Source organism: Microcebus murinus, chromosome 26, assembly GCF_040939455.1.
Source record: "Microcebus murinus isolate Inina chromosome 26, M.murinus_Inina_mat1.0, whole genome shotgun sequence".
Taxonomy (NCBI): domain Eukaryota; kingdom Metazoa; phylum Chordata; class Mammalia; order Primates; family Cheirogaleidae; genus Microcebus; species Microcebus murinus.
Window position 1 is genome coordinate 5,486,785 of NC_134129.1, and position 13,207 is coordinate 5,499,991.

The 13,207-nt window shown below is 34.4% G+C and overlaps 1 pseudogene; it reads left to right on the forward strand.

The window, feature by feature from the left end:
- LOC142864717 (UDP-glucuronosyltransferase 2B4-like) lies at nt 1-13,074 on the forward strand (annotated as a pseudogene).
- Nucleotides 13,075-13,207: the final 133 nt, after the last annotated feature.

The following is a 13,207-nucleotide window of genomic DNA, read 5'->3' on the forward strand; positions in this document are numbered from 1 at the left end:
GGAAAAGAAGCATTGCATTTCACCAGGATGGCTATGAAATGGACTTCAGTTCTTCTGCTCTTACAACTGAGTGGTTACTTTAGCTCAGCAACTTGTGGAAAGGTGCTGGTGTTGGGCACAGAATACAGCCACTGGATGAATATGAAGACAATCCTGGATGAACTTGTCCAGAGAGGACATGAGGTGACTGTATTGATACCTACAGCTTTCCTTCATTCTAATCACAACAAAACATCTGCTATTAAATTTGAAATTTTTCATACATCTTTAACCAAAGAAGATTTTTGAGGATGTTGTCCTGCAAATGGTTAACAAATGGATAAGTCTTCCAAAAGACTCATTTTGGTCATATTTTTTGCAAACACAAGAAATCATGTAGGGATTTTCAGATATTATGAAAAAGGTCTGTAAAGATGCAACTTTAAACAAGAAACTTATGACGAAAATACAAGAGTCAAAGTTTGATGTCCTTCTTGCAGATGCCATTGATCTCTGTGCTGACCTGCTGGCTGAGGTACTTGACATACTGTTTGTGTACGCTATTCACTTCTCTCCTGGTTACACTTTTGAGAAGTACAGTGGAGGGCTTTCATTCCCTCCTTCCTATGTCCCTGTTGCTCTGTCAGAATTAACTGATAAAATGACTTTCATGGAGAGGGTAAAAAACATGATATATGTGCTTTATTTTGATTTTTGATTCCAAACATTTGAAATGAAGAAGTGGGATCAGTTCTGCAGTGAAGTACTAGGTAAGTCATGTTTTTCATTGCTGGTTATTAATCCCTAACTTGACTTGTGTCTTGGCATATGAGCTACAAATAAAATAAAATAGCTAGAAATATACTTAACCAAGGAAGTAAAATATCTCTAAAAGGAGAACTACAAAACTCTGAGGAAGGAAATAACAGAGGAAACAAACAAATGGAATAACATATCATGCCGATGACTAGGTAAAATCAACACTGTTAAAATGTCCATATTACCCAAAGTGATTTATAAATTCAAGAAGTCCCCATCAAGTTACCAAGTCATACTTCATAGCTCTAGAAAAAAATAATTCTATGCTTCATTTGGAAACCGAAAAGAGCTCAAATAGGCAAAGCAATCTTAAGCAAAAAGAACAAATCTGAAGGCATCACATTATCAGACTTCCAAACTATACTACAAGGCTATGGTAACCAAAAGAGCATGGTATTGGTACAAAAATTAAAGACATGGACCAATTGAATAGAACAAAGAACCCAGACACGAAAGCATCTGCCTACAACTAACTGATCTTCAAAAAAACAGATAACATTGTACACTGGGGAAAAGATCCTCTATTCAACAAATGATGCTGGGAATATTGGATAGACACATGCAGAGAATGAAAAAGGACCCCTACATCTCACCACTCACAAAAATTAATCCAAGATAGATAAAAGACTTATATCTAAGCATGAAACTATAAAAATTGTAAAGGAAATGTAGGAAAATCTCTCCTAGATATCAGCCTAGGCAAATAATTTATGAAAAAGACCCCAGTGCCAATCATGGCAACAATAAAAATCATAAACAGGATTTGATTAAACTAAAAAGCTTCTGCACAACTAAGGAAACAATCAACAGAGCAAATAGACAACCTATGGAATGAGAGAAAATATTTGCAAGCTACATATCTGGTAAAGGGCTAATAACTAGAGTTTACAAAACACTCAAGCAAATCAGCAAGAAAAAACAAACATTGTTAAAAGTGGGCAAAAGACATAAACAGAAGCTTCTCAAAAGAAAAAAGACAAATGGCTAACAAGCATATGAAAAAATGTTTAATATCACTAATCATCAGAGCAATGCAAATTACAACCACAATAAGATATCACTTTATTCCAGTTAGAATAGCATTTATTAAAAAGTCCCAAACCAATAGATGCAGGCTTGGATGCAGAGAGAAAGGAACACTTATACCCTATTGGTAGGACTGCAAATTATTACAATCTCTATGGAAAACAGTGTGGAGATTCTTCAAAAAACTATAAATAGACCTACCATTCAATCCAGCAAGCCCACTGCAAGGTGTTTACCTAAAGGAAAACAAGTCATTTTATCAAAAAGATACTTGCACACAAATGTTTATTGCAGCACAATTAAAAGTTTCAGAGATGTGGAATCAACCCAAGTGCCCACTAATTCATGACCCAATTAATAAAATATGGTGCATGTACACCACGGAGTACTACTCAGCCATAGAAAGATGAATTAATACTTTTCACAACAATCTGGATGGAACTGGTGATCATTTTCCTAAATGATGTATCTCAAAAATGGAAAAATGAACACCAAATGTACTCAGTAATAAACTGAAATTAACCAATGAGCACACATGTGCACAGAGGGAAGTAAAATTCAGTGGAAAGCAACCAGGGAGATGGGGGGAAGGGAGGGGAATAAATCAAACTAATGTGTACTATGAGTACTATTTGGGTGATAGGCACACCTATAGCCAGGACTCAAGTATTATAAAAATGACCCATGTAAACTAAAACATTTGTGCCCCCTTAATATTTTGAAATAAACAAGAAAATTTAAAAAAATAATTCCAAGTGATTTAGTAGAACAACGATCACATAGAATTAAAGCCAAGTGATGCCACCTTCCCAGAATCCATTTTAGCACTTATTATATTATAAATGAATATTCTAGTTATAATACTTTCTAGAATTATCTCTACCAGCTATAGCGTAACTCTGTATTTCACTTCTTCCTAATACACATTTATATGCATAAACATACACACACATATTTATACACATATGTATATTGGAAGCCACCCATCTTATATTACCTATTCCTTCCAAATAAACAGAGTGATTAGGTCAGTTAAAAAACTTTCTGAGTGGTAATTCTTGATAATACTTTATTTTCTCTGCTTAGACATTTGTACTGATGCTTTCAATAGTGTTTGCTGGGCTGCTATTCTTTTGTGATGGAATACACTTTTTTTCCTTCCAGGATATGGAAGACTTCGTCCAGAGCTCTGGAGAAAATGGTGTTGTGGTGTTTTCTCTGGGGTCGATAGTCAGTAACATGACAGAAGAAAGGGCCAATGTGATCACTTCAGCCCTTGCCCTGATCCCACAAAAGGTTAGATAAAGCGCCTAATGGTGAACAGCTACTGAATCACTCTGTTAAACTTTGTAAAGAGTACAGCGGCACAAATTTTCTGTCCAAAAGGTTAACTATTTTAGCATAGCTCTACTTATATCAGATATCAGCTCAAAAGCTAACATATAGATGGAAAGTGCTACAATAGTAAAGAGGTGGATTTTCATTTATAATAACTTTCACATTAATAGTGTGATCATAACAAATAAATATACTGAACAGGTGCACTGAAGTTTTGATATTATTATGGTATTGAAAGCACGTGCACAGAAATCACCAAATTCTACCCTGTCATTTGATGCTATTGCTAACAGACTTCCTGAAGGCACTGTACACACTACAGATATTATCAGAAAGGAGTTAAATTGTAGTGAGTGTCTGCACTAGCACAATCACAATAAGCAATGCATTATGTCTGCAATACATTGCAATTTAGGCTTCCCATGTGATCTGGCCCTTTTTATCTCCTATAAATTTGAAATAGGCCTATTTAGTGTGCTTTTCAGGGTATTATTCAGAGACAGGATGATTGGGCTGAGAAATCACTACTCCAGGTACCCAGCTAGCCAAGTAGAATTAGAGAAAGAGAAAACCTTGCCTGGCTTGCTGGACTGGGCCTTAATGTAAGGAAAATGGTGGAGATGGCATCCTGCCCTTAGGGCAGAACCTGTGCATTATAAAATATGTCCCCCAAAGGACTCTGCTCTAACCACCAGATTGGCACCTCCCAATATAAAAAGGAGAAAGATATAGAGGAAGGAGTCAATCAGAAGGAAGCCAGGCATGGAATGAGGTTCAGATACCTGCCCATTATAAAATACAGTAGGAACATATTTTCTAATATGTAGAATATACCTGTGATCTCTGTGTATTTGTGAATTACTTTTTAGTAGCTTCTCTGACATAGCCTTCTTTAATGATCTGTGCTACTTTTATGCTGAAAACCCAAAATACTTTAACACTCATGTAGCAAATAGAAGGTAAACTTTTGTAAATTATATGCAAATTTATAAGGATCTCTTGGGAATACTAAAATCAGTACTTCATTTTGGTACTGAGGATGCAAATGGATTTGCTCTATCAGACCACATTATTAATAATTACTGCTGTAGTCTTCATCTAAGCATTAATAATTAGTTATGCAAATTTAGAAATATATAATTTTAAACTTTTTTGACAGCTGTATTGTTATTCATTAATTGCCAACTACCTCTTTCTTCACACTGAAAGAACTTCCAAAACTAGCAATACTAAAAATACTTTGAATTTGTGTAAAAAATTGCCACTTCAAATTTTTTTTAGAAGTAGTGCTTGGTAAGTTATAATTTAAAAGAAGTTCTACATACTACTAATATGTAGTGTCTAGTTGCATTGATATATTTCTCACAAGAACCTGATTTTATAGTTTTTTTTGGTAAATCAAAAGATATCAAGCTGTAATGAAATTATTTATAGAATAAATAGATATACATAACTACTTCGTATCATTCAAATCATTAAGTAATGAGTATCACAATTACCATGATTTGATTATTATACATTATATATTTGTATCAAAATATCACAGGTATCTCATAAATATGAATAAATACTACATACCCATAACCATTAAAAATAAAAAATTTAAAAAATAAATTAATATAGAATTTAGGAGATGACAACTAGTATAAAATACATAACACAAAATAAAGGTACAAGTCATTATGAAATTGTTATTGTTTTTACACTATTTTCAATAGAAAATTATATTATCTATTGAAAATATAATTTTTCTAAGCTATTATGTTTGTGAAACACTATGACTTCCCTATATACCAAATTGTTTATAAAAGTAAGTACAAGAAGGCCGGGCACAGTGGCTCACGCCTGTAATCCTAGCACTTTGGGAGGCCGAGGCAGGAGGATTGCTCAAGGTCAGGATTTTGAAATCAGCCTGAGCAAGAGCAAGACCCTGTCTCTACTATAAATAGAAAGAAATTAATTGGCCAACTAATATATATAGAAAAAATTAGCCAGGCATGGTGGTGCATGCCTGTAGTTCCAGCTACTTGGTAGGCTGAGGCAGGAGGATGGCTTGAGCCCAGGAGTTTGAAGTTGCTGTGAGCTAGGCTGACGCCACGGCACTCACTCTAGCCTGGGCAACAAAGTGAGACTCTGTCTCAAAAATAAAGTAAGTACATGAAATGTAGGTATTCTATTTACCTCACAGTTTTAGTAGTTCTCATTAAGTAACAATCTAGTTCTAATTTCCTCATATTTTATATGGAAAGGGCTTAACTAGATGATTGATAATCTCTTTAGAGTTCTAAAATGCCATAACTTTAGAATTTCACTCATGGAAAAAAAATATTTTCTTTAGCCTAACAGATTCTATGGAGATTTGATGGCAAGAAACCAACTACCTTAGGGCCCAATACTTGGTTATACAAATGGATGCCCCAGAATGACCTTCTTGGTAAGATTCTGGGGAAAAAATACGGAATATATCAGCATCAGCCAAGTGAAGTGATAGTAGGTCAAAAGTAACTAATATATTGAATATTTATTATTGAAAAATCAAAAATAAAACCTACCTACTTTATATTTATTTTTAGGTCTTGGGGGAAAAGAATAAACTGTAACAGCCGAGTTGGCATTTTATTAAATACACTCATGTTCTTTATGGCCATAAACAACGTTTCTTCATTTCAGGTTTGATTCCCTCTCACAGGGAATTTTCACTAATTTCCTCAGTTGTCTCTCTCTCCTGTTTCTAGAACCTTACCCCTGTCCTTTCCCCCACTGCAGGATTATTCCACATGGCACTGAAAGATAACAATTGCTCTTTCATTACCAGTGCCTCTGCATTTTCTATGGGAATAAATCCAGTCTTTATTACGCTGTGACAACATCTCCACAGGGAGGTGTGACCTGTCCTTCCTCTGACCCCAGCCCTGCTCCCAGCACTCCCCCTGTGCCCTGGGCACCTCGCATGTCAGACTCCCTGACTGCATGTTGCCTTCAGAGAACACGTTCTTACATGCCTAACCCTTTTCTTTACTTTTTCTTTTCCTTTTATATTATCTGTACATTTTCTTTTTCCAGAACGCGTTTTTTCATTTGTCCTCCTGGAAATCTTGTATCCATTTTTCCATTCTCGAGTCCCACACCATTTCCTCCCTGCAGCCTTCACTTTCCTCTCCTGCAAAAGTAGGCGCTTCCTCCCTCTGAAATCTGAATGCAATTTCAGGGAAGTTTTATGGGTGTTCTAATCTGCTATCTAGAAAACATTACCACTTTCAGTGTCCTGTATTGTGCATTTCTCATTTTATTCCTAAGACTTATAGTGAATAATTCTACTGATATTCACCCTATTCTAGGTCATCCAAAAACCAAGGCTTTCATAACTCATGGTGGAGCCAATGGCGTCTATGAGGCCATCTACCACGGGGTCCCCATGGTGGGCATCCCTTTGTTTGCGGATCAACCAGACAACATTGCCCACATGAAGGCCAAGGGAGCAGCTGTTAGAGTGGACTTCAGCACAATGTCAAGGACAGATTTGCCCAGTGCTTTGAGGACAGTCATTAATGATCCCATGTGAGTTTAACAAATTTTTTTACTAAGTGGGATTTATATGTAGCTTCTCTTGTCAACACTGAGTATGAGTTTCATCCCTTTTTAGGAGACTAATGTAGAAAGAATTTAAATGATTTAACCAAAAAGAAATCTGGTTTTATTATCCACTTAAGCTGTGGAAGTTGCATTTGAAACTGATATTTTTAATGGGTAACCAATTAGTGCAAAAGTTTTCTATATAAAAACAACTTCAAGGATATATAGGTAAGTATGAAAAAATGTGATTTTTAAATCACAGAATATATAATAGAAAGGAATAATAAACTGAGAAATATGATAAAATGTTTTAATTCAATACATAAAATTTCAGAAAGCATAACTCTTTTATTGATCAAAAATTTATTTTTATTATTACCTTTATATAATACATTTGACAATGAGATATATTTTACATAGCATAAAATTCACCTATTCAATGTATAAGTCTAAATCTAGTTAGTATGTTTATAGTTATGAAGCCATCACTGTGATATAATTCTAGGATATTTTTATCATCCCAAAAGAAAATGCATTATGTGTAGAAGTCAGTCCTCATAAACCCCTAGCCTAGAGAAATAACAATTCACTCTCTTTCTCTATAGATTATCTTCTCTGAATATTTCTTATAAATCTAATCATGAAATTTGTAGCATTTTTCAAATGGCTTCTTTCACATAGCATCATTATTTTTTAGTTTTGTCCATGTTGTTGTCTCTGTCAATATTTTGTTGCTTTTTATTGCTAGATAATATTCTTCCATATGATTATACCACATTTAATTTATCACTTATCAGCTCATGGACATTTTGATTGCTCCCATTTGGGTTATTATGAATGTAGCTATACATGTTTTTGTGGGAAAATATGTTTCATTTCTTTTGTGTAGATACTAGGAATGGCATGGCACTACTGGGCCATATGGGAATTTATGTTTATGAAGAACTGCCAAACTGTTTCCAAAGTACTTTCACTATTTTTCATTACCACCAGCAGTATGGGAGGGTTCCAATTTCTTCACACTGCTCTCAACACTTGTTATCATCTATCTGTTTATAATAATGGTCATAGAGAGTGTAAAGAATACTCTCATTGTGGTCTTCATTTGCTTTTCCCTTAGAGCTAAAAATACTGGGCGTTTTTTCATGTGCTTACTAGTCAGTCATACATCTTCTCTGGAGAAGTATATATTTCAATCTTTTGAACATTAGGTGATTTTTAAAGTCATCTTATTATTGATTTAAAATAATTCTTTATATATTATGGATGTTATCCCTTCTCAGATATTATTTCAAAATATTTCTGTTCATTCTGGTGGAGTTGGTATATTACTTTATTGATGATGTTGTTTGAAGCACAAGGTTTTAATTTTGATAAAATAAATCTTTAATAATAAATGGTTCCATCCTCTAAAAGAAATAATTTGAAAATTCTGTGACTAGACAAGCTACCATCAATTCAGCATTTATTACTGCTATTAGTAATACAGTTACATAAGGCAGTATCACCAAAAGGTATACTGTAAAAGAAGAAAAGAATAGAATGTATTAAGAAGAAAAGAGTAGGATGATAAATGATAACAATGCTTTAAATAAGGCAGGAAATAATTAGAAAAGAAGGGTGGACAAATAAAAAAAACCAGACTAAGATGTAAATTTAAATGTAAATATAGCAATACTTATATTAAATGTAAACAGACAAAAAACCACAAAATATTGATTAAGGATATAAAACATTTGAAAAACATAATTACGAAAGTAGCCTATGTGATATACATACACTCACATGCATACACACACACATACAACGTATTTATATGTTTCACATATATATGTATAGAGGTATACACACACTTATATGTTTGTGTGTATATTTATCAACTGGGAATACACATTTTTCAAGAACATACTATATAGTTACCTAAATTAACTATGTGCTGGGTTATAGTCAAGACTAAGGAAATTTAAAAGATTCAGAATCATAAAGAATATATGGCTTAGCAATACTATAAATAAGTTAGGAATTATGAAAGAAAAGATAACTAAAAATCTTTAAATTTTAGAAATTAAAAATGTACTGAGTAACAAGTATGTTAGTGTCCTCATAATAATTATCGAGTTAAAATGTAAAATTTCAGAGTTAATAAGATAATCAAAATTACGCACGTTCCTTTATCTCAGCAATTCTTCTCCAAGTATATAGCCAACAAAAATGTATGAATATAGAAAATTAATGATATATATACAAAAATATTTATGCCAGAATTATTAGTAGTGTCCAAACATGTTCACATCTCATATGTCCATGAATTATAAAATGAAGAGATAATCTATGACATTTGTCAGTGAATGAGATACTACATAGCCAGGGAATTACCTAACAATTTCTATAAAAAAAGAAAAACACAAATGAGGACAGATTATATGACTTAATTACTTAAATAAGCAAATCAAATCTATGTGGTTAGAAGATCAGGATAATACTGAATTTGAGATGGGACTAATGAGTAAAATTGTGTACAAAAAGAGGGTACTACATTGCAAGTGTGATACCATGTATCATGATCTGAGTAATAGGTACATTGGTGTCTTCATAATAATTGTCAAGTTTATTTTGAACATTTGAGTTGTTTACTTACTCAATATATAATTTATACTATGCATTTCATACTTAAGGGTTTATTTGAGAAATATACAACATATTTTAAATTCCAGGAATCAAATAAAAAAGCAAAAACAATACAGGAAATTCTAGAGGTGCTAACATATCAGGAAAAGCTGCTCTGAGAGATAGCATTTAATAAGAAGCGTCAAAAGGAGATACAAACAAGCTTTGTGTTGTTACAAGGAGGAATGCCCCAAGAGAGGGAGACAAGGGATGAAAATTGTAAGGGTGTTAACCTAAGAACATATTTTTTATCTTAAAGGGTAATAAAAGGACAGTGTCCCTAGAAGACAGTGTGGATGGGGACAGTGTTAGGAGAGGAAGTTCCAGTATTTGATGATGTAGGGTCCTGTAGACCAAAGGAGAGATTTGGTTATATTCTTAATGAGATGGGAAGGCAGATGGAAATCTTAATCAGGCAAAGGGAAAATGAGACATGGGTTTCCAAAATAATCATTCTGAGTCCTAGGTAGGAAACAGAGAGTAGAAGACAGAAGAGTAACATAGAAACAGGGAGACTGCTTAGGAGGCATTTCATCCACCATGACACAAATCCTTTTTGCAAACATCAAGATGATATTTTTCAGATTCCACTCCAATGCATTCCATTGCAATGTAGATGATGTTTCTGCATTTCCACTACCTTACTTATAGCACTTAGAATCATTCCAAATATTTCCTCTGCTTGAAAGATATATTTCCCAACTGACCTTCCATTTACACTTTTAAAAAGATTTCTTAATGATAAAATTCCAATTAAAAGCCAAACATATGACTTATGTTAAAATCTGATGACATATTAAAATATTCAAATTTTGTCAATATTGTGGCATTTACATTGAATCACTTGTATGACACTTTTCAAAAACCTTTCATGAATTTTATATGTTTAGCCAATAAACTTACTTTCAATGTTAGAATCTTTATGTTTTTCTTTCCAGGTATAAAGAGAATGCTAGGAAATTATCTAGAATTCACCATGATCAGCCAATGAGGCCTCTTGATCGAGCAGTCTTCTGGATCGAGTTTGTCATGCGCCACAAAGGAGCCAAACACCTTCGGGTTGCAGCCCACAACCTCACCTGGTTCCAGTACCACTCTCTGGATGTGCTTGGGTTCCTGCTGGCCTGTGTGGCAACTGCTATATTCATAATCACAAAGTGTATGTATTTCTGCCAGATGTTTGCTACAGCAGGAAAGAAGAAAAAAGGGAGTAATTAGATCTAGGCCTGATCATGCCAGAATAAAGAGGTGTCCCATAGAAGAAGGGGACCCAAGCACTCAGTGGATGGGTCAGCCTTTAGGTGATCTAATGCACCTGTTTCAGAACAAGGAAAAATGAAAATATTGGTATTTTCACTGATCTTTCTTTAGTTAATTTGTTCTGTCTATCAGATGGAGATACAAGTCCTTCATGATGATTTTCCTTGGTTATTGCCTCTTCTCCGGATCTGTCTCACAGCTGGGTTTGTCATCCTAGACCTTAGTTGGTGAAACTTTTCTCGTAAATGATTTCTGAATTTGCAGAAGACAGTTTCTCAGATCATCTTCAGGGTGCAATAAATAGCTCCACACTCAGAGGAGCCATGTCTCCTTCTTGCCCCGCCCACTATCAGATGTTGTGTACCAGGTGACAGCAAGACCCACGATCCTACTAGTGTCTTAGACACCCAGCGGGGTCAAATCTCTCTTATCAGGTAGCCTCCATTTCACCTTGTCTACTCATGTTTGTAGTTGTTCCTCATGCCATTTGTCACCTGGTCATTTGTGGCATTCTTTATTTCTATAAATCTATTGCCAAAGTTTTACAATTACATAAATAAATGTAAACCTTCCATCTGAAACATCACCCCAATTCCATGGGACGTAGGTTGATGACTACGTCACCCCTCCTCCCATAGATACGGAAGGATAAAACGGACAGTGGGGAATACGTAGCAGGGAAAGACCTAGAAAAGTGTGAAATGTATTGCAAGATGTCTCTTTAAAACCTACCCCACGCCTTTTGGGAATTAAAACCTCTATCCCTGCCCCAGGCCAGTGGTCAGGAGGGTCAGGGAAGTGTCCTTTGTACTTTGTACCATAGGAGATGACTCAAGGGAACTGTCTGGGCAGACGTCACAAGATTGTCTTCCCTGGAGATGGAACTGATCAGAACCATCAACTATAGTTGAATAGTAATACCTTAAAGCCAAATACCCTCCCTTTAAGAACTGTGTATTTCTGCTGATAGAGAGAAAGCTGGCATTATAAGATAAGAGTCTCCATCCTCCTTCTTTGCCAGCAAATTAATAAACCTCACTTTCCTTCTCCTCAGAAACCTTGTCCTCCTTCTTCTCATGTGGCCTTGGGGACAAGTACTGAACTTCAAGTAACACTTGCTGTCCCAACTAATCTGAAAGCACAGCTCAGAAGATTAATTAAGATGAAGATTTGAAGCCTGGCTTGTGCAATATAGAGAAACACCTACCTGAAAGAATAAAACAGAGATAAAATTAAAAGAAATAGCCAAAGAAATCTTAAAGAAGTAAATTGGAAGACACACTTCCTACTTCTAAAGACACATACAAATCTATGATAATCAAGAGAGTGTGGTAGTGTGTTGTACAGCCATGCAGATAAACAAATAAGCAAATCAAAAATGGACTAAAGATTTGAACAAAAATTTCTGTCAAGAAAAAACACACAACAGGTGAAAAGCACAAGAAAAAAGTTCAATACCTTTAGAAAATCATGAGATATCATTTCAGTGCCACTGGTTATAATCAAAAGTTATATAACAAAAAGTTCTTGCAAGGATGTGGAAAATTGAAAGCCTCATATATTGCTGGTTGGAATGGAAAATGGTGCAGCCATTGTAGAACAGTCCAGCAATTCCTTGAAAGGGTCAACATACAGGTAGCATATGACCCAGTAATTCTAATTCTAGGCATATGCACAAAAGAAATCAAAATATATCCATACAAAGCCTGTACATGAATATTAATAAGCAATAATAAATACTGTAACAATGTTAACAAAAAATAAATAACATTAATGTTTATTAAAACTATTAAGAGAAGAGTCTATGTTAATAATATATGAATGATTTTGGTTTTTATGAAAGCCAAAAATTGAACAAAATCCATATCCATCAATTGATAAATGAAAAAATAAATTGCATATGCCCATATGATACAATACATTTGGCAATTAAAAGGAATGTAGTCCACATATAAGGGATGCCATGCATGATCCTTCTTAAATATTATGCTCAGTGAAAAAAGCAACTCATGAAGAACCACATAGTTATGATTCCATTAATCAACTTGTACATAAAATGAAAATTTATTGATACAGAAATAAGATTACTGGTTGCTTAGGGCAGGGGGCATGGAGAAACATAGGGTGGGAAGATAAAAGCAAAAGTGCACAGGGATTCTTTTAGGGAGATAAAACTATTCATTGTAGTAGAAGCGCAATTCTATGAACACATGTAGGAAACAGTAAATTTTAAACAAAATGGTGAATCATATGAGATATACATTACATATCAACAAAGTTTTACCAAAAAATAATCTTTGAACCATGATATTCAACAATACTGACTCAGCTACACACAATTGCTTTATTTCTACTTCTGTATTAAGGGACTGAACACAAAGGAGCCTCACACTTGTCACAATTTTTGACACCATTCTAGAATACATCACATAAAACAGATTACTTTCACATGCGAGGTCATCAAAATCAGCTGGATTATAGCACTCACAAACATAAAAGGGACATTAAACACACTTGAATAAATATGAATTCATCTAACTTCGGT